The sequence below is a fragment of the Halictus rubicundus genome, chromosome 5, assembly GCF_050948215.1.
Source record: "Halictus rubicundus isolate RS-2024b chromosome 5, iyHalRubi1_principal, whole genome shotgun sequence".
NCBI lineage: Eukaryota > Metazoa > Arthropoda > Insecta > Hymenoptera > Halictidae > Halictus > Halictus rubicundus.
This window is the reverse complement of record NC_135153.1, coordinates 18,446,816-18,474,500: the sequence shown is the minus strand read 5'-3', so window position 1 is coordinate 18,474,500 and position 27,685 is coordinate 18,446,816. Positions and strand designations below refer to the sequence as shown.

At 39.5% G+C, this 27,685-nt stretch overlaps 1 long non-coding RNA gene across 1 annotated transcript; it reads left to right on the top strand.

The window, feature by feature from the left end:
• Nucleotides 1–817: 817 nt before the first annotated feature.
• On the top strand, nt 818–27,362 carry LOC143354669 (uncharacterized). Its single transcript, XR_013082362.1, has 4 exons — nt 818–1,057; nt 25,568–25,716; nt 26,617–27,088; nt 27,233–27,362. It is a non-coding gene; the product is annotated as an uncharacterized LOC143354669 (long non-coding RNA).
• The last annotated feature ends 323 nt before the right edge of the window (nt 27,363–27,685 follow it).

Here is a 27,685-nt window from a genome sequence, read left to right as displayed (position 1 = left end):
CTGTTTTCAATCTAAAACTAAATTTTTCTTCCGTCTTACAATATTTTCATTTTGTTCATACGACACTTATCCGATTTCTACAGATAATATTGAAACGTTTAGTAATCTATTAAATACAAATGTTGTAATGTAACAAATATTTTGTAATATTTTTTGTAATTTCTTTGAAATAATGCCACAACAATTTCTAGTGGTGCTTCCGAGTCACCACTCGAGTGCAAAGGGTTAAAATAGTTTGAGATTATACAAATTTTAAGCATTGACATTCGACACTTAGCGCGTGGATTACAATTTTTTTCCCTCGATAAAATATTCAGGATTCAGTGCGACCAGCTCTCTGAAACCACGCAAACTGAAAAACCGCCGTAAAGCCTCCACCTCTGGAAATCCTGCCGGCTCTCGGCAGCATCGCCGAGAAATCCCGAAAAATCCGCGTCTCCTCTTCGGGGCTCTTCAGCATCCGGGAAATCATCTCGAAGCCATCGCTGGCGAGCGAAGACGGTGATAAACACATCTCGGCGGAGGCGAAAGACGGAAGACCGGGAGCTTGAAGAGGTGGGAGGCGCGAGGAGGACAGAGAGCTGGCCTACCGAGCCGCGAGAGGGAACCGAATCAAGAATGAGCGAGAGAGGGAGGGAGAGAAAAAGAGAGAGAGAGAGAGAAGGAGAGAGAGAGGAGGCTTCCGAACGACCTGGCAAGAAAGAGAGCAGAACACCCAGAGATAAACGAAGAGAGAGAGAGAGAGAGAGAGAGAGAGAGAGAGAGAAAGAAAACGCGTCGGGGAGCGAGTGTTCTGGTCTACTCGGACGCAGTTATGCCGACCAGCTCAAACCGGGTGCCGCCAAATCGAACCCCGGTTCGAATTCCGCACGGCCGTGGCCGCATCAAGAAGGGAACGCGAGAGGAAGAGGAAGAGGGATCATCGGAGGACGCGAGGACCCCAACAAGAAAGAAAAGGAGACGAAGAAGAAGAAGAGGAGGAAGAAGAAGAAGAAGAAGAGAGCTGGGAGGAAGAGGAGACCGGGCCGACTCGGTGAAAAAAGAGGGTCTCGTGCCGGTGAGAAAGAACAACACCGTTGGTCGCAAAAGGGAGAGGAGGCAAGAGAGCGAAAAAAAAAGAAAGAAAGAAAGAGAGAAAGAGGAACGAGAAGGTACGTCGAGAGAAGGAAACGGCTTCCTGCCTTTCTGAACCGCGCTGTGTAGCAAGAAAAAAAAAAGGTTGCCGAGGATCGGGGGTGGGGGGTGATAGAGAAAGAGAGTGCGGGGGCGGGTTTCGACGAGGGACCAACGGGTCGGGAGACAAAAACCGACGGAAAAAAAGTGAGCAAGAAGGTTGGACAGCGTGCTCCCGGTCGTTAGTGAGGTGCCAGTAAAAGGAGGATGAAAAAGGCATTGTGTTGCTCTCCGGGATGGTCCCTCTCTCGCTTTTCTACCCCCGTCTCTCTTCCGCCCTTTCGAGTGGAATGTGTGTCGCGTGTGTCTCTCGTCTTCCTTGTGACTAGCTCTAAGCCTCTCTCTCTCTCTCTCTTTCTCTCTCTCTCTCTCTTGTTCTCTCTACTCTTGCGACGTTAAGGGACCACGTTTTTTGTAGCACCGTGTCGTTCACGTGCTACACAGTGCCACTGTCACTGGCTCGTGAAAGACACCCGTCGACCGCGCGATCGGCGACCATGTCGAAGTTCATGTGTGAAAATCGGGCGAAACCGGATTAGCATGGTCTTCGGTACCCGGGTTCTAGGTGGCGGGGAGCAGGGCTGTAGCGCGGTACGATTCCTTCGGGGTCGAGGATATTTTCTGCGGCGATGATTCAGAGACGCACGGCAATCATATGGCCCGTATTTATGACGCGGAATCGACCAGGTTCGATTCGACGCGATTGACAGCGACGGGAGATGGAAGAATCGCTTTTTTAGTCCGACGGAAATAATCGGGGTAGTGGGGCTTCGAGGTTGAACGGTGTTACGCGTGGGGAAACGTGGAAGTAAGTCCTCCAGTTCTTCAACAAGTATTCGGGAACGTGGGAAATTAATTGACGGTGCGCGCGAGAGTAATTTGAAATTGTACGAGTGATCTGGGAAATTGGGAAACTGGGGATTAGTTTGTGATCCATTTAGAAATTTCGAGTTTTGTCACAGTATTCAACGTGCACGCGTTGTGCTCGATGCAACCTGCTTTGTGATGTTCCAATATTTCGAATTGGGTATAAGTTTGTGCTGGATTTAGAAATGTGGAGTTTTGTCACATTGTGCTAGGTGTATGTTTGTTTTGTGCTGAATTGCACAATTTCCAATTGAGTATCATAAGTTTGTGCTTGATTTAGAAATGTGGAGTTTTGTCACAGTAGTTAACGTGCACACTTTGTGCTCGATGCAACCTACCTTGTGCTGAGTTCCAATATTTCGAATTGAGTATAAGTTTTTGCTGGATTTAGAAATGTGGAGTTTTTTTGTCACAGTAGTTAACGTGCTCACTTTGTGCTCGATGCAACCTACCTTGTGCTGAGTTCCAATATTTCGAATTGAGTATAAGTTTGTGCTGGATTTAGAAATGTGGAGTTTTGTCACAGTATTCAACGTGCTCACGTTGTGCTTGATGCAACCTACCTTGTGCTGAGTTCCAATATTTCGAATTGAGTATAAGTTTTTGCTGGATTTAGAAATGTGGAGTTTTTTTGTCACAGTAGTTAACGTGCTCACTTTGTGCTCGATGCAACCTACCTTGTGCTGAGTTCCAATATTTCGAATTGAGTATAAGTTTGTGCTGGATTTAGAAATGTGGAGTTTTGTCACAGTATTCAACGTGCTCACTTTGTGCTCGATGCAACCTACCTTGTGCTGAGTTCCAATATTTCGAATTGAGTATAAGTTTTTGCTGGATTTAGAAATGTGGAGTTTTTTTGTCACAGTAGTTAACGTGCTCACTTTGTGCTCGATGCAACCTACCTTGTGCTGAGTTCCAATATTTCGAATTGAGTATAAGTTTGTGCTGGATTTAGAAATGTGGAGTTTTGTCACAGTATCCATCGTGCACACTTTGTGCTAGATGTATCCTAGTTTTGTGCCGAATTGCACAATTTCCAATTGAGTATCATAAGTTTGTGCTGGATTTAGAAACGTGGAGTTTTGTCACAGTATCCATCGTGCACACTTTGTGCTAGGTGTATTCTTGTTTTGTGCTGAATTCCAAAATTTCCAATTGAGTGTAAGTATGTGCTGGATTTAGAAATGTGGAGTTTTGTCACAGTATTCACCGTGCACACGTGGTCTTCGACGCTATTATTCTCGATCTACCCTGTGTCCAAAACTACCTTGGTTATTTTGGAAATACTGTCGAGAGCATTTGAGCACGTTTGAAATATTGTGCAGAACGAACTCGAAATTTCCAACATGTTCTGTTATCTATTGTTCTAGGTTTGTAGAATTTCTCTCGTGTAGATTTCGTGGCAAAATGGCTGGGTGTAGTGGCGGTGATTAACTTGTACGGTTAACAATGGCGACATTAAAGAGAAAAACTATATTTCTGGACGGGCTGTCAGCTGTTCGACGATTGTCAGACTCCGGTCCCTGAAAATTTTCCCTGTTTTCTTTCCTGCCTATTAATACCCGGCTGTTTGGATTACGAATGGTGGCTTTAGGAATGCACATACGTCTTCCCTTTTCGTTTCATTCGGGAAGAATGCAGCCTTCGTTTGGAAATTTATTTTCTCGCCGGGAAGGGTTCGACCTGTCTCGGCGCCTCTTCTTTTCCTCTCTTTTTCTTTTCCGCCGCGTTTCGGGTTACCTCGTGCCCGTCTGTTACACGCAGAACGCGAGAAATGTGGATAGACTGTCGCCTCTCTTTCCCGTTAATGAGCGTCAACGCTCTCTTTCGCCGAGTTTTTAACTGTCGACTCTTCCTGCGACGTTATTTCGAGCGGAGGCACAATGCTCGCGAAATAATATTCAAATTTTCACAGTGTTTTAAACAGCTGTGCCTGTGCCAGTTTCGCATTTACCTTTTCAGTCAAATGGCAATGTACAAAGATCTGTCTAGTCATTATCTTTTAGTATTTCACTTCCCAAAAATTTGAAAATAGTCGAAGCTATTTGTGGAACAACCTGATACGTAAAACATTAGAAAATGATAGTCAGTGACTGAAAATTACGAACAAACGTTTATTTCTCCCATCAGGGGCTGTATCAACAAACCATATTTAAAAAAAACCATGTTAAATTATATTAAAAATTTCCTATTAACCCTTTGCCCTCCTGTGTCGAGCCTGAGGCGACATTTAACAGATGTTTACAAAATTCCGGAGTGCAAAGGGTTAAAGCTGGGTCGAAGGCTATCAAGCTTGCAGAAAGGGTGTAAAACCCTTCAGTCAATGACTGAAAATTACCAACGAACATTTATCTCTCCTATCAGGGGCTGTATCAAGAAACACAAAAACCATATTAACACGTTGAATGCCACGTCAACCATACGTGGATGGCGGAATTATTTGTACAGGTTTTAAAATGAATTTTTACGTTGATACATTCATTGTACCAAATTTGATTAGGATCTGAAAGAAAGTTGGAGAACTACTCGGCATCATAAATTTAATTTCTTTCAATTTTTATTTCAATAAATAACTTACTTTGATTTCATGGAATTTTGGGGGTTTCTAGTTTGGCGATCAAAGGTGTCAAATTATATCAAAAATTTCCTATTAAACCTTCGCACTCGAAGCTATTTTAATTCCAAACGAAACGTTTCTTCCGACCTAGAATGTCTCCCTTCTGTATACAGGGTCATCCGTTTTTAAACGGCCAAACGTCAACCAGCTATAGAGGACCCCAAATGGAACCACTTTCACCCCTAACACTTTTTTTGATTCGGTCTTGATTTTTAGATAATTGCAAAAACCCGTCATTTTTCGCGTTCACTTAAGATTAAATATATTAGGACTGCAATTATGTATCTTGATGATTTTTCCTTTGTTTGGTTTAAAATAAATAGGGGCATCTTTTTTATTAAGTCAACTTTTTTGTATGACCTTTGGATCTTGGTTTTTTTGACATGGGGCACGCCGTGGAGACTGAATGAAATAACTTCGAATCAAAAAAAGTGTTAGGGGTGAAAGTTGTTCCATTTGGGGTCCTCTATAGCTGGTTGGCGTTTGGCCGTTTAAAAACAGATGACCCTGTATATTTTTTTTTCATATTATACGTACGAAAATGGTGCAATTTACTCGTAAAATACTGAAATGTTTGGTAATTATTAAATGCCAACGGATTTAGTGATGTAAGAAATATTTTCAATAATGATACAACAATTTTCAATGGCGCCTTACCGTCGCCATTCGAGTGTTAAGGGTTGAATCTGGGTTGGGGGCTATCAAGCTCGCAGAAAGGGTGTAAAACAGCAGTCCCGACGATAAGGGTTGCTCCAAGAAGACACCAAAACCCAATTTTTTTCTGTCGGGCGCAAACAGAATATAGGAAGGAATGAATTTCCCATCGAAAAACTCTATTCCACGCGATCGCAGGAGGGAGAAAGCAGAGAAAATCAAATTGCCCGCGCGCCCGTCAACTGTCCCACAGGAAGGTGCACAACCACCGAGACATCCTGGTCGCAGGGGTTGTCTGCAAGGGTGTGGGAGGGGGATGGACGATAACTGCCCCCGGAGCAGAAAAATAGAATTCGTTCTTTCCGTTTTTCTTTTTTTGTTTTTTTTTTTTTGTTCAGTTAGCCGCGTCACTGGCCTTTATTGCTGGCCCCCTTTTATTGCGCTGCAACCGCCTCGGAATGACTTTGCACGGTTCTGCTCGTCGAAACACGGGCGCACCCTTGAAATATGGAAACGCGGGAGTTGCCCGTTTACCGCGGGCCTCATTTCTCCGGCGCGCAATTCCCTCGATTTTTCCGTTCGCCTGGCCGCCTCCGGGAAATTTTATTTCCCGACCTGTCCGGCCGAGCTTCGGCCAGATTAATTGGGCAGATTGCTCATCACGAACCGCTGTTAGGATCCAAAAAATGTCATTAGACAGACTGGATACACCACGCTTTCTAATCGGCCAACTTCGAACGCGCACAACTTTTGAACCAGTGCACTCCGCGCGCTAGAATTGAAATTTTTATCATTTTTTCGTCGAACTGTGTAACATCGCATTCAGAAAAGTCGAAAATTTTTGGTCCCCCGAGCGGAAGTTTAGCCCGAAAATTTTGACTCGTGTGAAAATGCTACTCTACCATTTTCAACCCATGAAAATTATTAAGGGATGAAACGAATGTATACGTAACTCCTGTGTCTAGCAATTTATGCGGACCTTCTCCATAATCCGTACCTTAAAATGATTTGTTATAAACCTGTAAGTTATGATAGCACTCTTTTAGTATCCATTAATATTGTCTCACCGGCCACTCTACGTTGCTTTGTCTGCAGACTGTGGAACTTTTACGCAAATATCCGTTTTCATGAATTATTTTATACGGTCTACAACAAGAAAAAATTTGTCAAACAAAAGTCGACACTCACGCGGTCCACTACGAAATAAAAATACTATGTTAATAAATGCATGGAACGATGTGTGAATGCATTGTAATAAGTGCATAAAAATCAACTGTTTAATTATGAGCGACTCCGTTTATTGGAGTCTTCCGTACCTTTTGGAAACGACTGGCTCTTCATCAGATTTCTTCATTATACAATTCATTGTAAAATTGAGTATATTTTGCAAGCTGTGTTTCTTAATTTCTGGGAGAGAAAATATAATTAAAAGTTTGTCGGTAGTTTCGTTTCCGAGTGAAGTTGCCCCGAACGGCGCGCAAGGATTTAAATATAATTTCACGCTGCTTGCTGCAGATGTTTTAATTAGAATTCTCCACGATCAGAATAAAATGTCTATTTTATTTTTGGCGAAAAATAATTAAACGAAAAATCATTCTGTAAACATGACCAGAGTGCAGATGTTTAAGCAAGTTACGTTTTTGAGTAAATATTCAGAAGGTGAAGTTAAAAAGAACTGTATTTCCAGTAACAACAATCCCAACAGATAAAACAAACGAAATTCTTTTCGACTTCGTGTTCGAAATATTTATATTGTTTGAAACCGTCTAAAATTCTTTTCGGCTTCGTCTTTTCGTACATTTCGAAATCTTTTACAAGCTATAAATGCATCGAGATGCACAGTCAACTGCTGACGTTTCTTTTCATGCGAAAGTAGTCGCGTCCTAAATTGATCAGACAGTTCGTGTTTCTTTCAACAACCTCCTCGCTGCAGAGTTTAGTCTCGACAAATTTTCCTCTCCGCTTCTCGCGTGTTAAATAAATAAAAATTCTAACGATTTAATGGCTCGAAAAAGGTTTATTCCTACACAACATATTCCTCCACTAAATAACATTCACAAGTTACATTTACAAAGACAGGAACGTGAATTTATCATCTTAAAATTACCACGTGGTGTTACCACCTCGATTTACGTTATTTTTACCTGATGAATACATTCGATAAATCGACATGTAACGAAAGATTTGTAGCATATTTTTTTCCCTCGAAGATACCTAAGTGGTTTCGAGAAAATTCTACGACTTATTCGGTGTCAGACATTTATGACTGAAACCATGCGACTCGCATCAATACTGCAGCAAACTAAGTGGATCAAGGTGATAACCTCAAGTGCTCCATCCTGTGCGATAAAATCCTTTTCTGCAATGTCTGCACACAACCTTAAACATGCAATTACAACTATAAATGGTGCTTGTGTAACAAAAAATTCTAGTCAAAATTAGCACTAAACCTACCGAGCCTTAAAAGCAACTAATACGTGTTGTCTTATAAAAATGACGAGATTGAATTTATTTGGATTTTCTACGGTTCGTATTATAATACATTCTCTCCCAAATATATTTATTTAATCATTTCCCACGGAAGCACTTTTACAATTTCAGTAATTGTAAAACAAAAAATCTGGAACGGTCATTTTGACCGGCGGTGGTAGATTTACTGTTAAAGTTATATTAAAAAATTATATTGTGTCGTACGAAAAAATTTGAACCTTGCAAATTTAAACAGGAGTATTGAAATAACCGGCGGTATGCGATTTCTATGCGTCGATTTTCTATTCTATCACTTTTCGACGAAGCTCGAGCAATTTTTCAAATAAAATAACGATGACAAATCGGAATAAAACTGTGGAGTTTCTTTAAAAAATGGCAGCACTATTGGTTTCGTCAGGTGTGCGTCAGCTTTTACGAACAAAGAAGTCCCCGTGAAAAACATTCCGAAGTGGTTTGTTTTCGAGCGAAACTTTTTAAGATCGGCGAGCACCGATCTCGGAATTATTTATCTTCGAAACGTAACGATTTCGGGAGGTTCGCACAACGAAAGATCAAATATACTTCGGTGAAAAGCCGACCGGGTGGTCGGCGTTCGATCACCAGCCGCTGCAAACGGCGCCGCGACGCTATTTCGGTTCCGATCGCCGACACGTCGAGAAAAGAAGAAGGCCCGTTCCTCGAGGATCGATCAAGTTTTCAACGCGACAGCCTTCGCCCCGGAAAGAACCGTTAATCGTTTCTCATCGATGAGAACTTTATCGCCGCCTTCTCTCTGTCGGCGCGAGCTTTGAAGCTTTTTTTTTTCTGCTGGGAACGGACGCGTTTCCCTCGGGAAGTAATCTGCTATTTCAAAAATCGAGGAGGCTTCACTTCCCTAAGGCTAAGCTTACCGGTTTCAAATGACCGGTTTCAGATTTTTAATTATTATCATTGTTTATTTATTGCTTTAACCCTTAGCACTCGAGTGGTGACTCTGAAGTACCACTAGAAATTGTTGTGGCATTGTTTCAAAGAAATTACAAAAAATATTACAAAATGTGTTTGTTCCATCAAAAAATTTGTATTTAAACCTACCGACACTTCATGTATACCTAATCCTACCATGAGCGGTCCAATGACCGCTTTAAAAAAAATGTGTATCTTAATATAGAATGACTTGCTATGAAATTTTTTCGGACAGTAAACAATAAAGAAAGTTGTGAATATTGAAAAATGGGTTGTATTTGTATTATAGGAAATGTCAATAAGTTACATGGCGATACAGTGTAAGGTTGTATACAAGAAATTCTAAACAAAATTTCTAGTGTTAATAGATTACTAAACATTTCAATGTTGTCTATGGAAATCGCATCAGTTTCGTATGAATAAAATGAAAATATTCTAAGACGGAAGAAAAATTTAGTTTTAGAATGAAAAATTTAGAATGAAAATAGCGCCGAGTGCAAAGGGTTAAATCCTACAAGGTTTATATAGCAGATTTTTTATTTTAGAATTACAGTCACAAAGATGCTAACATGAGAATTGCTTCGATAGATTTGTTTATTCAAGCATTTACTCAATTTATTGTGATTACAACTCGAAATAAAAATTCCAGAAAAAAAAGAGAAAGAGTTTGAGAAACGACATAAATTCTGAACGGGATTCAAATCGAGTATATTAATTAATTCGCGAATTAACAAGTTAGCTGAGTGGCACAATTGGGACAAGTACAAGGTTTATATAGCAGGTTTTTTATTTTAGAATTACAGTTAGAAAGACGCTATCATGAGAATTGCTTCCATAGATTTGTTTATTCAAGCATTAACTCAATTTATTGTGATTACAAGTCGAAATCAAAATTCCAGAAAAAAGAGAAAGAGTTTGAGAAACGACATAAATTCTGAACGGGATTCAAATCGAGTATACTAATTAATTCGTGAATCAACAAGTTAGCTGAGTGGCACAATTGGTACAAGTACTCTAGTGTAGGGTGTCTAATATAGTGAATTCTCGATATATGTCCAGGAGACGTACCCGAGCCGTGTTATGTTTACACTCCGTGACGTCCAAGGTCACCTGAGCTTCTTGGCTCCCCACGCGGTATACCCCGCGGTAGTGGGGATAATTCCGCGACATTTATCGTCGAGGCCTTGGCGCCATATATAGAGAAATCGCTGTACCAACCTTCTTTTCTCGTGTATCGCGTGGGAAACGGGAGACGGAGTTCGCCATATCCGATGCATCCTTCGATAAAATAAATCGGGCTGGGCGTCGGGACGCGTCGCGTCGGCGAACAGCAGGGAGCCGCGGATTTCGCGTTCGAGTGGCGCGTGGGAGTATCGGATACGCACAATGTTCGCGAAACGAGCAGACGCTGTTCGGCGAACTTTGTCTCCGGCGGTGTATCGCGAGCGGTCCAGAGCGCGCGCGGGGCTAATTGAATTCGATCGAAAATACTCGCCTAATTGCAGCGTCAAGCGCGACTCCTCCCCCCCCCGCCCCCCGCCCCTTCGCTGCCGGAAGTTCGCCAGGGGCGCGCTGCGGAAAGTGGGGCTGAACTTTCCAGTTTATGGAACTGAATCTTAAGTGGCCGACCCCTCCAATTTAAACTTCGGTTACCGTTCTGTCCTCGAAAGCGGGTTACCGCCCGGGCCTCCAACCCCCCGCAAACCAGACCTTTCTAAATCACACGAGCCCGTGAATCAACCCCCACCCCCACCCCCTCCACCGAACCCAAAAGAAAACTGTCGCGGGATAAATTGGATCGGAGTGTGTTTTTTCCGACCCGCGGAACGATTGCGGCCACACTCTTTTTCGCCATTTTCCGCTTCGCGAGGGGTGGGGGTGGGGGGTGACCGTGATCGTCGCCACTTTGTTAGTTATTGCGACAATCCACCGCAGCACAATGATGCCGAGGGGGGCAAACATTTTATCAGAAAATATTATTTCTCCGTTATTTAATAGTTAAAATGGGTAAGCACAATTTAAAGCAGTGGGACACATTAAAAAGATTTAATGGCACCAGCGTATTGGTTTTAGCTATTAACACGTTGACTGCCATGTCACCCATATGTGGGTGACGGAATTATTTCTACAGGTTTTAAAATGAATTTTTATGTTAATATGTATTAATTGTACCAAATTTGATTAGGATCTAGAGAATACAAGAAAATTGGAGGACTGCTCAATATCATACATTTAATTGTTTTCCATTTTTATTTCATTAAATAACTTACTTGGATTTTATGGAATTTTTGAGGTTTCTAGTTTGGCAGTCAAAGTGTTAATAGAGTAGTTAAAGAAAGAAGGAAATTTTTATTTCGCCCCTGAGTCTTACAATCAATAAAAATATTTATTATTTTGCATGAAGATTTCGCAGTCCAATAATGGTAATAGTAATAGAAGTCCAACAGTGCTCTAACAGGGAATAATGTGCAGAAGTCTGATTTTTAAAACAATTCTTTTGCAGAGTTATATATAAATAGTTATATTCCGTTTTATACACTATTCATATTATCTTTTTGTATTGGCTGCTGGTAATTCATATAAAAATGAAACAATATTGAATTTATATGTTGCTGGTTATTCACAAAAGAAAAAATTAAAATATTCACATCACAATATCTTAGCAGAAATTCAATATCACGTTAATTTGAAATATCAACAGTAATTCATTACTTTCTGCTGATTATTGCCAAGTAATAAGAACAGGCTGGATAATAATAATTACGGGGGCGGATTAATTACCATTTCTGTTAAGAATTATTTTCGCCCCTACGAGTCGGATTGCCAGGAACAATATCCAGCAACATTATTGACGTCGCATTATTGTCCAATCAAAAGTATTATACAATGATTAATGACTGATAAGCTAATTACGCTTCATCATTGCTGTATTCGTTTCGATTATTTACGTTCTTCATTAATCTATATAAACGAAAATCATAAATGCCCTGGGTATACATTATTTCGACTGTTCGTTCGTTCGTTCGGTTTTCGCATCGATTGATTTTCATCGGATAATTATAAAATAACCAGTCGGCCGGCTGACGTGGCTGAAGTATTATTCGAATAATTCATATAGCACTAATCCAGGATAAATCAGAGAGCATCGAATCACCTTCGTTTTGCTATACAGCAGTTCGTTCATTTTATAAATGCGATTCCATTTGTGTTGAAAAAGGAGGAAATGGACATTTATGAAATACGCGGTACAACTTACCAATAACATATTCACCGTGAGCATAGTGTGCTCTACATTAATACAAAATAAATCAAAAAGCTCTGAATCACTTCAATTTTTCCCTAGCATTTGATTGCAATTTGCATTTCCATTTTAATAAAAAAAAGTTGATAATATTTATGAAATGCGAGCTGAATGTGCCCTATACTAATCGAAAATAAATCAAAAAGCTCTGAAACACTTCAATTTTGCCCTGGCATTTGATTGCAATTTGCATTTCCATTTTAATAAAAAAAAAAAGTTGATAATATTTATGAAATGCGAGCTGAATGTGCCCTACACTAATCGAAAATAAATGAAAAAGCACTGAATCGTCTACATTCTGCACTAGCATTTAATTAATTTTATAATTTTTCATTTTGAAACTATGTACCCTAACAATACCATACTTATCAGAATTGTACTGTGCTCCACAAAGCTGTTCAAACAATCCACCGCCAAATTTCATGATCCAGAGCTGCAATCACACCGTAAAATATTGATCTACAAGCACATATCGCTCAGCTTCGATCAACAATCCCAACCTTCTGATCTGCATAGGTGTAATTACATTATAGAATCACGACGCGCAACCACATCATAAACCTTTGATCCACAGTCGCATCGCAGTGAATTTTGATTTACAACCGCGTCACGAACTTTTGATCTACGGCCGCATCATAAACTTTTGATCTACAGCCACGTCGTAAACTTCCGATCTACAATCACATGTTTCTACGCAGAACCACGTCGTAAACTTTTCATCTGCAATCGCGGCATGAAAGTTGCACTTACAATTCCACAAAGTTGCGCGCAACCGATCTCGAACTTTCAACAATACAGCCCTGCGGATGATCACTCTATTATCACGAGGAATGGATCACAACGAAGGGACTAACAGGTGTACAAATTAATTCGTGGCCCTTCCCGAATTTGTTGATAATTTACAAACAATTGAAGCGCATTGTCAGAAATAATCAGTTTCTGTGCATTTAAATTATAAATAATTGTGGACTCTTCAATTTGGCGGACGGAAGATTTGGATCTGAAATAAAATTACTGCCGGTTGACAGCGAGGGCCGAAAATTAATTTGTAATAATATTTTCTAAATTTTGTTAGTTATCAGTACGGATCTATGCGTTTAAAAACGACTAAATCTTCAATTCATTAAAAAGAAATATATTCTTCAATTCGTGTTTTCTATAATCGGTGCGGACAATTTTTATTTTGCGTAAAAATCTGTAGAGGCTCTTCTGGAAATTCGCGTGGCGCGATTAGTGGAATAGTGGTTGACAGCGAGGGCCGAATTTATAATAATATTTTCTAAATTTTGTTAGTTATCAGTACAGATTTTATGCGTTTAAAAACGACTAAATCTTCAATTCATTAAAAAGAGATATATTCTTCAATTCGTGTTTTCTGTAATCGGTGCGGACAATTTTTATTTTGCATAAAAATCTGTTGAGGCTCTTCTGGAAATCCGCGTGTCGCGAATAGTGGAAGGCGCGGCGCGGAATTGGCGGAGATTCGCAGAACGGGAAGAGGATAAGTGTCTCGTGGAATCCGCGCGACCCCCCAGCCGGCGTTATGCGACCGCATGTAAATCATCCGCAACAGGATCGACCGGCCGAAACCACGTGTACGTGCACTTCTGCGTGCACTTACGCGGAACGACGCCGATGCACATGTTAACGTGACGCGGGGTAAACGTCGGCAACACGTGTCGCGCGAGTAATCCATGGGTTGTCGTTACCTCGACCGTATCACAAATGCACCGTCATCGGCACGCTCTGTATGCAGTCGATGCGGCCGATTCACTGGCTCGCATCTGCGACAATCTCGCCGCGCTCGCCTCGCCAGGAGGAGTCAATTTTTCGAACCGATACGCCTGCTGTTGCCGGAAACGAGGTCCGGCACATCACTCTCGCCAAAAACGTCCTCCACGGAATATTTTCAAGATTTTTAAACGCAGCACAAGTTGCATTAAAAATTATAGTTTCGATAATTTTATTTGATACATTTTTCTGGTTTTAATCAGTTTTTAATCAATTTTCTAATCGTTTTCGCTTGAATTTTTCACGAGGCCAGTTTCCGGGGAATATTTTTGACCACTCTGGAATAGTAGCGAAAAATGTATAGAAGCTTGTTTTAATTGAACAATATTTTTACCGATTTATTTGAACGAATTTCAACGTTTTACTAGCTCGAATTTTTCTCGGGGACAATTTTTATGAAACATTTTTGCGAAAATAGTAGTGGAAGTATTCTGAGGAATTTATTTGACGGAATTTTTACGGAATTTTTCATGAGGATGATTTTCGAGGGACATTTTCGGGAGTTCTGAAATGGTACCTGCAACAGAGGTTGCATTAGAAATTGTGCTTTTAAGAGAAGAATAATTTTAACCATTTGAAGGAATTTTTACGATGCATTTAGATAAATTTTTCATGAGGGCCGTGTTTGTGGATTTTGAAACAGTTCTGCTGCAGAAACTGTATTAAAAATTGTGCTGTTAGGCGAACAATATTTTGAGGAATTTATTATTTGAAGCAATTTTTACGGAATCTTTCTTGAGCATGATTTTCAAGGGACATTTTCGGAAATTCCGAAATGGTAGCAGAGGTTGCATTAGAAATTGTGCTTTTAAATGAAGAATAATTTTAACCAATTTATTTCAAGGAATTTTTACGGTGCATTTACATAAATTTTTCACGAGGACCGTTTTTGTGGATTTGGAAATAGTACTGCTGCAGGAACTGTATTAAAAATTGTGCTGTTAAGGGAACAATATTTTGAGGAATTTATTTGAATTTTTACGGAATTTTTCAAGAGGATGATTTTCAAGGGTCATTTTCAGTAATTCCGAAATGGTACCTGCAGCAGAGGTTGCATTAGAAATTGTGCTTTTAAATGAAGAATAATTTTAACCAATTTATTTCAAGGAATTTTTACGATGCATTTAGATAAATTTTTCACGAGGACCGTTTTTGTGGATTTGGAAATAGTACTGCTGCAGGAACTGTATTAAAAATTGTGCTGTTAAGGGAACAATATTTTGAGGAATTTATTTGAATTTTTACGGAATTTTTCAAGAGGATGATTTTCAAGGGTCATTTTCAGTAATTCCGAAATGGTACCTGCAGCAGAGGTTGCATTAGAAATTGTGCTTTCAAATGAAGAATAATTTTAACCAATTTATTTCAAGGAATTTTTACGATGCATTTACATAAATTTTTCACGAGGACCGTTTTTGTGGATTTGGATATAGTACTGCGGCAGAAATTGCATTAAAAATTGTGCTGTTAGGCGAACAATATTTTGAGGAATTTATTTGAATTTTTACGGAATTTTTCAAGAGGATGATTTTCAAGGGTCATTTTCAGTAATTCCGAAATGGTACCTGCAGCAGAGGTTGCATTAGAAATTGTGCTTTTAAATAAAGAATAATTTTAACCAATTTATTTCAAGGAATTTTTACGATGCATTTACATAAATTTTTCACGAGGACCGTTTTTGTGGATTTGGATATAGTACTGCGGCAGAAATTGCATTAAAAATTGTGCTGTTAGGCGAACAATATTTTGAGGAATTTATTTGAATTTTTACGGAATTTTTCAAGAGGATGATTTTCAAGGGTCATTTTCAGTAATTCCGAAATGGTACCTGCAGCAGAGATTGCATTAGGAAATTGTGCTTTTAAGTGAAGAATAATTTTAACCATTTGAAGGAATTTTTACGATGCATAAATTTTTCAGATGGACCATTTTTATGGATTTCGAAATAGCACCACGATTGAGGTCGCGTTTCTAAATTATGTATTTTCTCGAACAATATCTGAATTGATTTATTTCGAACGACTTTCGACGAGTATTGATAGTACGGCTAATGATGAGATTGGACTTGTTGAGAAAGCATTTTCGATTGCTGCAGCGCTGCAGAGAATTGTTGAAACTTCAAAGGAACGAGAAGAGAAGGCAACGATTTCACTTCGCAAAGGCAGGCCGGGTAATTCCGTCGTAACGAGTCGGCTGCTTTACGTCATCGAGCCGGTCGAACCTAACACACGGCCATCGGTACGCACATTGCAACCGGAAATCGTTAAAGTCTCCAGACCAATCTGCCTGTTACACGCTCGGCAAACTGTTCTAAACAATTATGTGATCCGGAGATGCTTACTCGTTTATGTGCTTTATACTGCTCCGATGATATACCATTAAATCTACTTTTTGACAATATCTTACAATCTTTCAATATGCAATTTTGCTGGCGATCTCCGATGCAGGAACCAAAAATTCTTCACCGAACAGGCTTTATATATGCGATTATTTCATTTGAAATAATTTACTTTTTGTTTTCATTTCAGGGGGGAATTTATAAGTTTTTGAAAATTGCGATGGATAAATGTTTTGATAAAGCGTGGAAGAGTGTGATATTCTTTCTCAGCGAATATAGTTATTCTGCATTTTCTGCCGGTACCAGTCCCACCATTGTTTATTGTTGGTTTCTAGAAATGTTTTGTAACGCTGCCGCACACGCGGATCCAGCAACTCCAACGCGGTTTAAATTTAGAGAATTAGTTGGATCGACGGCCCTAATAAAAGACGCGATCGATTTGTAAATAAGAAATGACAGGAGAAAATTCGCAGATCGCCCAACGTAAACGAGCCGCGTCGGTTGTAACGCGCAAGTAAGTAAATAAAAAGGATACGTTACATTTTTTCGGGGAATAGCCGAATACTAGCTCACGGTTTTCCGTATTTTAGGTCAGAAAACAACCATAACGCTCGGAAGTCCTGAAAACAGAGCTTAAAATACTTATTTCTCGAAACGTGTTTCATTTCGTAAAACATTTCAGCACAAATATCAAAAATAAATTGAAACGTAAGGCACAATTGGATTGAGCATTCATTTTATCGCAGGGACTGAAATATTAAAATTATTCTCAGTGAATTCATTTTAAACTGCTGGCTTTGTAAATTATACCAAGGAAATTTAATTATACGCGGAACTCGCTGTTCAATCATTAAATGACGGATCTTGATGAATTTTTATGAAATTGCGAATATTGGAGACAATAAATTATACGTGTGATTAAACTCAATATTACATCGTACCTCAAAGGTAACGTTACTGCCTTTGACATAAGCAATTTCTGTTTGATAGTACCGCTACAAATCATAAGAATAAATGACTACTGAAATTTAAATTATTTAGTCTTAAAAATCAATTTTATTAATTTTCTACAATTTATGCGTTTCGCAGACGAGGAAAGTCTTCCAGTCAACAAATCAATCGATCCAATGAAGTTACAAAACACAATTAAATATACAAGTACAGATTAAAACAGAATTAAATATACAAGTACAGATTAAAACAGAATTAAATATACAAATACAGATTAAAACAGAATTAAATATACAAGTACAGATTAAAACAGAATTAAATATACAAATACAGATTAAAACACAATTAAATATACAAATACAGATTAAAACACAATTAAATATACAAATACAGATTAAAACACAATTAAATATACAAATACAGATTAAAACAGAATTAAATATACAAATACAGATTAAGAAACAATTAAATATACAGAAAAAGTTTGTTCATAATAGTGAATTACGTTCGAACATATCGCACAAAACCTTCTTGCTCCGCATAATCCAGTAATAAATCTTCCAGTAATAAATTCTTAAAGCTCACCTTCTGTACGTTCAATCAAAACTCAAAAATTTGACTTTACGCACGTCCTAAACGAATTTACAAAATCCTGCGTCAGCTCCGCTCGGACGGAAAGAAATACGCGCCGTCGTATTTCGAAGAAGAAACGCGCGCGTAACGTTCGCGACAGAAAAAACGGAAACGGGAATTGAAATTAATCTGGCACGCGTCACGGTATTATTATGCGAGGCGCGACGTACACTATGTCATCCGGGATTAAGCGCGCGAAATCCCGATATTTCCGGCCGCGGGAAATCCGTTTGCTTGTTCGCCTCCGCTTCCGTGTGTTCCTTTTTCCCGGCGGCGCACCTCTCCGAAGTTGCACTATTGTTAAAACAAACAACGATGGCCGCGGGCGATATCGAGCAACAAACGGTTTTCGTCCGGCAATCACGGTCCGAGTTCCCCCACCCCCCTCAAGTTCGTCCTTCGTTTTTCTTTTTTCTTTTTCTCTCTCTTTTTTCAATTTGCCAGGAAGTTCTGCGCGTGGGTTCCGCCGAAGTTCCGTCGTTTGCCGGCCGAAATGCCCGCGACTGTAATCACGTTCATTTGAGCCTGGATGCATTTTAATGCCGCAGGGTGGGGAGAGGGGGGGGGGGGTGAGCACCGCGAACCAACTCGATTCGAAAGTTTCGCTGCGGCTGCTGCCCGCTGCCGGGCAAAAACTTAGGACTCGTTAAGGACGCCCGTGCATTTGCATGACACTTATCAGAAAGTCCGGCGCGAGGGTGCTCTCTTCCGCGGTACACAACCTTGAGGAGGGTCGGACAACCCCGCGGAGGAAGGATTAACGAGGACCGTCGTCCTCGACGAGTCCTCCGCCCGAAAACGAGCCACCGGAATCGCTCCGAGACTTTCTGCCGATCGTCTTCGATCGAACGGACCGCTCGCGAATTCCCTTGTTATTATCTAGTTTGTTTACGCTAATTGGATCGCCGAGCGTCGCGCGAGACTCGGGCTTTTTCGCCAAGTGTTGTTCGCTGTTGGCAATTTTTTCGGGGAAAATAGAAAAATGTGACAGAGGAAGATATCATTTTGCATAGTACGCCCTCATGACCTTATTCTTTATGCACCGATGCACCCCCCAGGTTGCACTTTGTTCTTCAATGCTAGCCTATTTAATTTTTTTTTTTTTTTGTTATACCAACCTTTATTATTATTGTATTAGGTCGTCCCGTAAGTGAAGAATGCCGTGGATATGTTTATATTATTCTTTACGAATTTTATATTATTTTATTATTCTGTATCTTTATATTATTCGAAATTTTATAGTGACGGTATACGATGTCCTTGCCGAAAAGGTCAGAAGAGGTTGTGGAACGAAAGGGTGATTACATATTTTATCTTCAGAATTGAACCAGTTGACTGTGGAATTTAATTTTAAAAATACCTCACGGCGCGGAAGTAAAATCAAGCAGTGACGAATATATACGTCGAATGCAGGCCAAATGCCGCTAGTATAAATTTTTTCGAAAAAAGGAAAGCAAAATGAGGAAGAATTATATTTTTACTCGATAAGAAATTAAGAATTCATTAACGTAAACCGCAATAGAATTTTGAATGACGTGTATACACGTCAAACGCGCTTAACTGGTTAAATGGTACAAGAGTAAACGGCACGGACTTATGGGACGACCTAATACTAACCCAAGGTCATCGAGATGTCAACACTGCACGAGAAATTTGATATTTTCATAAATGAGTGACCTTGGAAGACAGAAGTAGGTCAACGAAGTTGTCTTGGAGTGGGCTACAAGCCTGAATGAAAACATAAGCATTGAAATAACAACAAAGGTCACCTTGAAGTCTGGAAGACGTATATTACACCTAGACAAACCTGGTGGCCATTATAAATCCTTTCCCTCAACACAAAGAAAGTTTTATTGGAAACATTTTATTTTGATAAGGAATAGTTTGGGAGATAATGGACCCAGATTAGGCTCCAAAGAGTTTAAATTAAAAAGAAACTGAGACACCCTGTATATCGGTCGCGCTTAGTGCTCTATATCTATAGAGACTATAGAATAGTATTGCACATTGTGCACAATTTTAGTCCTCCTGTTTTTTAAATCTATCGATATATGCGTAAACTGTTATAAATTTGTTTTTTGCTGCACCACAACGTAAATATTAACCGTAACCTTCTCTTCTACATTCGATTGTAAACCATGTGGTCGCTAATGACCTAGCTGTTAATGCGACCACTTTAAAATAATATATAAAAAGAAAAAACTATTGGCCCGAAATTTTTAATCAAGCCAACAATAACTATTGTCCGACGAAAGTTCCTGAAGATAGAGAAGCTCGCGAGAAGAAAGAAGCGTCGCGCGTGTGTTGCTCTCCCTGTAAGCGCAGCACATTGCGCAACGAGCAAACAGAGGAGCTCGAGGGGTTGAATTTTAAAATATGCGAGAGCACAGTAGTATAATACCGTGCCTGGGCAGACACGCGGCCCGCAAAAGTTTCCACACTGTCGCGAGGCTGTGTAAGATATTCTTTGTGCGGGGCTAAACGTTTTCTTTTTTCTTTTTGTGAACGCCGCGTGTTCCTTCCCTTAATTGCTTAATCCCAGAGAAATCCGAAACAATCGCGAAGTCCCGAAAACGCTGACGGGAGCGCAACGTTTTGTAAATCAATTATGAGCGCATTGTCAAAGCGGTTTCTAGTCTGATGAACCCGCGCAGCACCGTTTGCGCGTTTCTTCTTCTTTTGTTCTGTTCCCTTTTATAATATTTTTAATATTTTTCGCGGCTGCACAAAAGCTTTGTCCTCCTTTGATACCGTACGCGCCTCCTTTCTTTCTCTTCCGAATTTAAATTAAAACGCAGTCATTTCTTGAAACAGGAAGTAACCTGATGTGCAAAATCGTGTCACGCTTACCTGCAAAACAATTGCACGAATAGCGTCTACGGACGAATTGGATATGTTTAAAATGTTCATAAGTTGAACTAAAACAGTATTATTTACCTTAGTTTACTTGGAATTATTTACTAATGAGATTCTTATTTATTTGTAGTAAAGAATACCTTGTAGAATCGTGCAGACTACAAATTTTAATAAACCTTTACCCACGAATGAAATACATTTAAAATGTTTACTGAAAATAACAGTATCTGTATATTTATATTTACGTTACATAAAATAATGCTTCTTTAAATTTGTAATTTTTATGAGAATAAGGACTGAATGCAAATTTTAACCAAATTGGATATTCTTTCTTACCTCGAATAAAAATATTTATACAAATATCTGTACGTTTATATTTACACTACTAAAATACTGCTTCTTTAAATTTGTAATTTTTATTAGAAGAAGGACTGAATGCAAATTTTAACCAAATTGGATATTCTTTCTTACCTCGAATAAAAATATTTATATAAATATCTGTACGTTTATATTTACACTACTAAAATACTGCTTCTTTAAATTTGTAATTTTTATTAGAAGAAGAACTGAATGCAAATTTTAACCAAATTGGATATTCTTTCTTACCCCGAATAAAAATATTCATACTAATATCTGTACGTTTATATTTACACTACTAAAGTACTGCTTTCTTAAATTTGTAATTTTTATTAGAAGAAGAACTGAATGCAAATTTTAACCAAATGGGATATTCTTTCTTACCTCGAATAAAAATATTTATACAAATATCTGTACGTTTATATTTACACTACTAAAATACTGCTTTCTTAAATTTGTAATTTTTATTAGAAGAAGAACTGAATGCAAATTTTAACCAAATTGGATATTCTTTCTTACCTCGAATAAAACTATTTATACAGATATCGATCTTCCGTCAGATTCCTCTTTAAATTTAAATAAATGTTGGGAATAGCATTCGAACATTTTTAGTCAGCATATACAGGATGAATGATTCTGTTTTTTTTTGTATGAAAAGTGTTCAGGTAGGATTTATAAGGCAACGAAACAATTATTTAGCCATCCATTCGTTTCCCTGGCCTAATTCCAGATCTAATTTCGCTCGATTCTATTGAATATTTTTATTTCTTGGTCCTTTGTGCAGGGTAATCCCCGTAACAGTGTCTTTCTACGCGGGTCTCCCACTTTCCTGATTTGATCCCCTTAATCTCCTCCTGATCTCCACCTTTGTTATCTGGCATTTTGATCCGCCCTTCTGCTTGTTCAACCGTCCCTCTGTTTTCATCCCTTCCTCCCCGATGCATCCCGTTTTAAGGTCCTTGATTCTTAATCCCACTTCATTTCATCCCATTCTCCGGTATTCCACGTGTCTCTTTCGGACTCCCCTTTTCTAGGATTCTCCTCCGTAATCTCTCGGCTCTCTCTCTCTCTCTCTCTCTCTCTCTCTCTCTCTCTCTCTCTCTCCCGTTTTCCTTTCTCTAGGACCTCTCCTCTTCAAGCCCCGTTTCTATAGGACTCAAAGTCTTTTCCTCTAAATGCGCTTTGATTTAAATATTCAACCAGCCCGGCCTATTTGTCCATCTTTCCCCTCCGCTTCTGCATTCAGACTTTCATCGAACGCACACTCGGACCTCTAAATCTTAATTTTTAACAATGGCGTGAACAAAAACCGACACTTCAACTTGGTAAAAATATACCTCCCACTTTAACCCTTCACTCGCATAATTCCTGGAATATTCCTATTTCTTCATAGCTTTCTATTAAATTCCTATTTTTATTGCTAGAACCTTCAAGAGGAAAGGATTTTGTTCAGAATTTTTGAAAACTCAGGACTAATTTTCTAGAGACTGTACATTTCTAATTGGTGAAAAATATTCGAATAAATTATCAGAATATACTAAAAAATATTCCACAAAAATATGCCTCAAAAATATTCGAATACATTCATAAATGGAAATAGGATTTTCTATACCTTCTTATGTACACTCTTAATTAGTAAAAAATACACCTGTGAAAAATATTTCTAAAATTGATTCGTCAGAAATATTCCCAAAAATACATTCATAAAAATATATTCCTAAAGAGTATGTATAATATCAAATCTAAAAGGAAATATTATCATTTATAAACTGTACATATTAAATTGATAGAAAATGCATTTTCTTAAGCATTGCACAAAATGGAAGATTCGCGAGAATTCATTCAACAAAGTCGACGGCAATTATTCTCCGCTATTTTATCTTCTTTCGTTCCACTTGCTCCAGCCTGCCGGCTTTCTCTCGATTCCCCATATTCCGGCATCTGCCTTTTCACTCTCTACATTCATCCCCTGTTTCACAACTCTAAGCTCCAAACAATAAAACTCATTTCGCAACCGAATAACTTCTAAAATTCAACTGTTCCTCCGTTCGTTAACAAACTGCAGCCGGAACTGAATTCAAGAATTATTAACCGAAATGCAATCTTCAGAAAAATTCATTCCATAAAGTGCGTGCTGGCATTGTTCTCGTTTCTCGTGTTTTCAGTTAATCCACTTTCTTTTCAGAATCCTCCCATTTGCGATTTTTCTCCGCATTTTTGCGCAGCTTGCATCTGCTTTCTGCTACCTCCGGCTTCGAACAAAAGGACTTGTTCCATAGTCTTCGACGCGAAAACCTTTTAATGTTTAATTCATTGTTTCAGCATTAGAAAAGCGTCGAACGTCTGTAAAATTGAAATGCGAGATTTAATCTTCATAAAAACTCGTTTGAGAAAATCCATTTCATTTCCAATTCGCTTCCTTCCCTTTCGCCCTATTTGTACTTCACAACCCTAATATGTACCCTGAGTACATACCAATATGGCGGCGCCCTTATCTGTCAGAACGCTGAAAATCGCACATCTTTACGCGCGCATAACTTTTGAGCTACCGATCTCCTAGGATTGAAACTTGTATTTTCGGTATTCCCTCGCCAAACTCCACAGGATTACGTAGGAAAAACTAAAAAATTTCTGGTTTCCCGAAGCAAAGTTTAGCCCTAATCTCAAAAGCAATTGGATACAAGACAACTTACTATTCGAATTCCCAAAGAAATGCCCAATGTAAATCCCTGAAACCTCATTCCCCAAAATCCATGTCCATAATTCTCCATATTCCCACTTAATTCACCCGGTCGCCACCCAGCACTCTCCATTTCACGACCATAACCTCAAAGCAAATAGCCAGCGGAGCCCGGCAACCGCCGACAACATTTCAATTCAAGCGAGTTTAGTATTTTAAATTCAAGTGGAGCGCGCATTGCGAGGTACTCCGCGGCCATGGGAACCCGAAACAGGGTCCCCGGAAAAATTAATATAACAGAATCCAGTGGCCATTATTCTCGTTCCCGGTATCGTCTTTCGCGCGAGTTCCTTGCCTCGCATCTTTTCCCTTTCATCCTGCCTCCTGTTTCGCAACCACCCCGATCCCGAAAAGTAACACACCCCGCAAACGAACGGCGACGATACACACCTGTGCTTTCATGCTCTCCCACTATCACAGCTTTCTCTCTCCCCCTCTCTCCACCTCTCTCTCTCTCTCTCTGATCCTCTTACTCTCTCTTTGGCTCTCTTTCGGAGGCCACCGTTCCTCTTTGATGTCACTTCCCAGACTCCGTGTGTACCGTGGACCAAGGGAACCGATGGAGAAAGAGCGATTTTCTCTCACTTTCTCTCTCTCTCTCTCTCTCTCTCTCTCTCTCTCTCACTTTCTCTCTCTCTCTCTCTCTCTCTCTCTCTCTCTCTCTCTCTCTCTGCGAGAGTCAGAGAGACGACCAAAAACGCTCTTCAAAGCATAGATTTACGTTCCACCGGCGCTTTCCACCGGCGAGAATGTTTTCCTATTCCACGTATCCGGCGGCGACGCGTGCAGACGCGAGCCGGTCCCGCGAGAGAAAGAGAGAGAGAGAGAGAGAGAGAGAGGGGAGAGGAGAGAGGACGCGCTTTTCCAAGGGTAAATCGGCCCGCTGGCGAACGCTTTAATCGCCCATCCTTTGGGGCAGAGGGAAACACGCTTCAAACGACGATGAACCTGCGGTCGACCTGGATTTTTCACCCTGCGATACCCCCGAATCTCCAGCGAACTGTCCATCCGCGAGCGAATTTCCTTAAACGCCCCCCACCCCTCCGCCGAGCTCGAACGCTTGACGCTATAGCACGCGGTTTTCCTCATGCGAAATATTAGGGGTACCGGTAATCAATTATTTGCCAAGAATTTGTTTTGTCTTTGGCTCTGCACCGACTTTTACAGTTTTCGGTGAAAATCAGTCTAGGGAGTGTGAAAAATATTCTTGTGTGTAGGCTTGATCGTAACAGGACATTAAGTGAACAGATATTTTGTGGAAAATTAAGCAGAATTTATATTGGAAAGGAAAATAATTTGTTACATGCGCCCTGGAAAATTGAGCTAGAGATGTATATGCATTTATGACAGGTCGCAATTCACGAGTTTATGATTGTTCTCTCAATTGAATTTTTAGAGAAATGAACTATGGAAATAGAAAATTGTATAAAGGTTCAGAGTTTGATAATAATGTTGCACGGTCTTGATAAGACAGTGGTGAAATATAGGCTCGTGGTACAAGGTTAGTGTAATAGATTTAGGCAATGTTTGTACGCGCAGTTTCACACAAATTACCGGAAGCAAATAAACATTTTGGGTTTTGGTTACCTCGAGGTTGATATTGCAGCTTCCTACTCTGCAAAGGTTAACAAAGTTTCGCAATATTTTCGCGTATAACTATAGTGACGAATGAAGAGTAAAATTAATAATATTAAATAATATTGTCGAAATGAAGATGTGGGTCGAGAGAGACGCGAACAACGTACCAGGGTTGAACAAAATAATTTTATGCATTTGTTTAAAAATGATAGGAATTCAGTTTCTAAGTGTATTTCAAGATTGAGGATATTATTAACTCTTTTTTATTTTTTTCAGGTCAGATGTCGTCTATGGACCAATGAGAAAAATTCCAACAATCATCTGACAAGTTAGGGGAAATCTGGATTCGTTGCTAAATTGAAGAAGATTCTTCAGCCACGGGAAACAAGACGACCGACTTGGAATTTTCTTCTGAAGCACAAAAAGTAACAATCCTTTCAAACACTTATCATTATAAATATTTTTTAACCTGAGGATAATATTTTATGTACATTGGAAAAGACTACGCTATAATTGCTTCGATCAATCCTTAAATCATCGACAGATACAAATAAGACCTTCTCCAGCTTCAGTTATAAAATTAATTCATTCTGAATTACACTTAATACAATTAAAGATCTCAATTTTCATATTTTAAACACGAAATCAAATTAAAGACCTCAATCCTCATACTCCAAACACTTAATAAAATTAAAGATCTCAATCTTCATGGTCCAAACAGTCAATAAATTTAAATATCTCGATTCACCTATTCTACACACTTCATAAAATTAAAGCTGTCAGTCTTCATATTTCAAACACTCAATAAAATTAAAGATCCCAATTTTCGTAATTCAAACACACAATAAAATTAAAGATCTCAATCTTCATAGTCCAAACAGTCAATAAATTTAAATATCTCGATTCACCTATTCTACACACTTCATAAAATTAAAGATGTCAGTCTTCATATTTCAATCACTCAATAAAATTAAACATCCCAATTTTCGTAATTCAAACACACAATAAAATTAAAGATCTCAATCTTCGTAGTTCAAACAGTCAATAAATTTAAATATCTCAATTCACATATTTTAAACACTTCATAAAATTAAAGCTGACAGTCTTCATATTTCAAACACTCAATAAAATTAAACATCTCAATTTTCCTACTTCAACCACATAATAAAATTAAAGATCTCAGTCCTCCTGATTCAAGCACTCATTAAAATTAAAGATGTCAGTCTCCATAGTTCCCTGCCCAAAAAAAAAAAATCCCGAACCAACCCAACGAATCCCCGAGGCATGATAAAACGACCATAAACCAATATCTCGATTATTTCCAGAGATTTCAACGCCGAGGACCGACCGCGCAGCAGCAGGACACGCAGCCGTCCGCCGATACAATAAAATGAAATTCCTCCGACGAGACCGGCGGTCGCAGGGACCTGTGCGTCTCGCAGGCATCTAGTTCACGGCTCCGTGAGATCCTCCGTCAACATCGTGAAAGGAATTTCTCACCGGGAATAGGAGATAAAGGGGTCTGGACGCGTCGGGTCGCTCGCGGAAAAAGAGAAATTCAAATTCCGTGCCGAAGCCGTGACGGAATTGTTTCGCCGGACAAGGAGCCAGAGAAATTCGGGGGCCGCGATAAATTCGGATCAGCGGCGCGAAATAAATCCTCGGACGCGTCGAAGCGACGCTGCGGAGCCCGGAAGAGTGTTTCCGGTTCGGACAGAAGATCGGTCAGGCGAATGCCCGTGGACGCGCGAATAAATTGAAAGAAATACAGGGGAACAAAAGGAACGTTGATAAACGGTGAGTAATGGGGACGCGAATTGCGTCCCAGCGCCGCGTGACGAACGAACCTACCCCCATGGGGAAGGGGGTTAAATTCCTCAAGGGGGTGGTTCGCGAATTTCGAACTTTGCTTCGATGTGTCTGATGTTGCTGATTTTTCAGAGGCCTGGCTGGGGCGAGAAATGCTGAGGAGAATACTGCGAGAGACCGCTGGACAGAAGATCCTGAAAAAATGGAGGAGACCTTGAGACTGTGAGAGGATTTTGTGGGACGAGATAGGGGAAGGATTTTGAGAAGAAAATTCCATGAGAAGAATTTTTTCAAAATGCTGCGAGAAAGATTTGGGAAAAGTATAAGAAATATAAAAATAAACACAATTTTGGTGAAGTGAGGGAAAAGGATTTAGAAAGATGACGAATAGACTATGTTAAAATAGATATAAAGAAAAGAGGGAATAGAGAAAATTTTAGGAAGGGTAAGGGAGGGTTTTAAGAGTGATATTGCAACATTTATACACGGCTCCAAGAAGGAAAACAATAGGAAAAAATCTAAAGTTCAAGGAAAAGGATTTTAAAAAATAGCAAAAGACAGATATGGGAAAATTGCAAAATTTTA